Below are 3,559 nucleotides of genomic sequence, written 5' to 3'. Positions count from 1 at the left end.
CTCACTTCCTTACTCCCTTACTAGTGCTTCCTGGGATCACCTCCCAAATAAATGACTTGCACCTATGTCCTTGTCTCTGGGTCTGCTTCAGAAGGAACTCAACCTAAGACACTGAACTTATGAGCTGGCTGGAGGTACAGGAAGCCAAGCAGGTTGCTATAACATTTTTTTTTAATGTAAAAACTAAGGTATATCTACCTTCTGAGGTTTCGATCTGAGCAGGCATGGAATCAACACAAAGGACGTGGGCTTTAGAATAACACAGGCGTGGATTTGAATCCCTGCTTGACCATGTATTAACTGAAAAAACATAGGCAAGTTACTTAACCTTTTGAGGTCTGTGTTTCATCCTCTGGAAAATGGAATTAATAATATCTACCTTTAATTTTGTGAAATTTGTATGAAGTAATGCGTGTAATTAAATTAGTCTCTTCCTGTATTTACATGTTATGTCACAGTATGTTACAGACGGCAGGGACTGTAGTCAAACACCTTTAGTTCTAGATGGGAGATCTGAGACTTAGAGGCCAAGAAGCTTGCTCCAATTCACAGTGTTGGTGTTAAACTGAAGATTTTTTTGATAGTACATTCACGAGTTCAAAAATTAAAACTATATACAAGGGAAACAGCAGACCTTTTTATTCAAAAAGTGAAGAGGCGGGCTTCCCTGGTGGCGCAGCGGTTAAGAGTCCGCCTGCCGATGCAGGGGACATGGGTTCGAGCCCCAGTCTGGGAAGATCCCACATGCCGCGGAGTGGCTGGGCGCGTGAGCCATGGCCGCTGAGCCTGCGCGTCCAGAGCCTGTGCTCCGCAACGAGAGAGAGGCCCTCATACCGCAAAAAAAAAAAAAAAAAAAAAAAATGTGACGAGGCCAGATTTTTCTCCTGATATAAGACACTGAGAGCAAAGCTAATAATAATCCTTTAGGAAACTTCTGGTTACAAAACAAGCAGCACGATGGCCAAGGAAAACAAGCAAGGAAGCTTTTCTAAAATCCAGGGGTATTTCCCCCTCTCTGTTAACAACTGACGGCAAACAGTCTGGCTACATTCAGGAAGGGCTCTTTCAGTGAACCAGCCCATGTGCAATTATTTCTCCTGCTTTGGGAATTCACTGCTGGAGTTGGCTCATTTTGAAGATATTCCCACTGTTAATTCTTGGATTCCAAAACAGAAAACGGAAGCGTCAAGATAAGGTGCTGCCAAGCAGGAAGCAAGGAAACACATTAGAACTGAAGTCTCAGAATCATGCCAGAAGTTTTAAAAGGGAAATTAGTGGAAATTACAGAGGCCTCTTGAATCAGACAAGAAAGGAGACTAACTTAATATATACCGACTTATGGTACTTCTTTAGAGCTATTCTCTTCCTTTGGTTAAAAACCATTTACTTTCCATGTACGAGAAGTCAAAACATCGACTCATCCTAAATATTTCTGAATTTGCCCAACACTGTTACAAATGGTGCCTCTAGTCTTCCAGTAGAGAGGGTGTCAGTAACTGTAGTGACATTTTGGTCAACATGGTACTTAGAGCTGAGCACCAGCCATGGGGTCTTGATATTCTCTCCCAAATTAGGTGACCCTGGGCCAATATATCTCCAAGTGTGGTAGGATTTGGGTATCTGTATCAGAATTACCTGAATATTCATTTAAAGTACGGATTCCTGGTCCCTGGGTGCGGGAGTGCAGACAGAGAGCCCAGGTCTCCTACTTGACCCAGGTGTTCTGAGATAGCTACACATCCAAAGAAGTGAACATGCCTTTCTGGAGAATGACTTTAGAGGGAACCAGACTAATTTTCTATCAAATATGCTTATGTTTCAGTCAAGCAAGAAATGCCATTCTACACCATGATGGCATACTGTTATTAATTTTATTTCACAATTTTGGGTGTGCAAGAAATATCATATTTGTATTCTGCAAATAGTATTGAATCTTTATTGGGATTTCGTCTCCCTACCTTAGACTCTACAGAAGTACTTTAGATGTTAGCAGAGTCGAACTTGGGGGGAAGTTACCAAAGCTTTCAAAAATAAGCACCTAGCGACACTGCCCAGAGATGAGGGAACCAAGAACTACTGTCCATGCTTCATAGTTCCCTTCAGCACTGAGGAACCAAAGCTAAATTCACACTTTAATAGATGGTCTTGCCACATGTGCTTATGGCCGATGCTACTTCCCATTAAACCCAATAATCTCCTGTCCATGGCTTTTATTTGTCCCTATCTATGGAAGGCGAACAGGATGGCCTTGAGTGACACTGTAACATTTGCCTTGGGAACCCTAACCTTCTCTTTCTGTCTTTCCCTCACTCCCTCAGGGATGTCCCATCACCATAAAGGTGAGAATGAGTTGGGCTGGGCAGAGATGCAAAAGCGGTTGATGTCCTTGGTGCCCCTTTACAGGACGTGGAGGAGAGGCCAGGGCACTTCCAGGAAAAGGGATGATAAAGCCAGGAAGGGTGGCACCTCAGAGACAAAATAGCCCTGGTGGTGGAGCCTGGGGTGTGCCTCTGTTTGCAGCATCTTCTTTCCTTTTCTCTTTGCCTCTCCAAGTTGGAGACTGTAACGGGTATCCATATGAGGCCAGGGTTGAAAATGGAGCAGTCCAGGGACAGCCGGCTACATCTTCCGAGCTTGGGAGACTCAATAGGGCCTTGAGGGACCTCTAATCAGCTGCTACTTGGGACATTAGGTTTATTTGAGGAAGAGGAGATAATATTCAACACCCCCAGTTATTCCACGCTCACGCAAATGATATGTTCGCAACTTATTAAAAAATAAAACATATACAGATTACATATTAACCCAGCTTCACATCCTTCTCTGAAATCTAAATAAACACTTGTGACTGACTGCTCTTCCACATTTACTGAGCCATAGCGATCACGTTACATAAGTAAAGTCGGATTAAAAAAAATAATGTCAGTATCTAGAAAATATAAGAGAGAGGGAGGTGGATGATAACGTCTCTGTTCAGAGCCAGGCAGTTTTACGAGTTAAATTAGCTAACTGGGTTATTTATTTAATTTTTAAAATCAGTTGTACTCATTGGTATTTTTCTTCTCTTTGCCTGTTTGGCTTAGGTCTTTATGTGCATAGAAAGAGCCAGGGCTAACATGTGTAATGAGACAAATTAACCTGTTATTCCCCGCCTCATTCCCCTGCCACTACTACTTCATGCCTGCTTGGAGTACATTCTCAGATGTCCTATTCTAAAAAACTGTAATTATAGAATATTAGCTTCACTTGATCTCTATAGAACATGGAAAGTAAAAGATTCCCATTTACTGTCTCTACGGTTTGAATTAAACAAGATGCAGAGATGGGGAATGGTGATTGTATATAACTGCCCCAAAGAAATGCCAGTATAAAGAGCAGGAATCAGTGATATTTTATATATATAAAATATATATATATATATTATATATATATATACCCTTCAGTTGCATTTAGACACAGAATTCTTTAAACTGTGTTCTTTTTACTATAAAAGTAATAGAGGGTCATTGCAAAAACTGGGAAAACCTGAAAATAGACATGAAAGTTATAAAAATAACCC

Source organism: Delphinus delphis, chromosome 1 (assembly GCF_949987515.2).
Source record: "Delphinus delphis chromosome 1, mDelDel1.2, whole genome shotgun sequence".
Taxonomy (NCBI): Eukaryota; Metazoa; Chordata; class Mammalia; order Artiodactyla; family Delphinidae; genus Delphinus; species Delphinus delphis.
The sequence above is the reverse complement of the archived record's forward strand: the minus strand, read 5'-3'. Positions refer to the sequence as shown.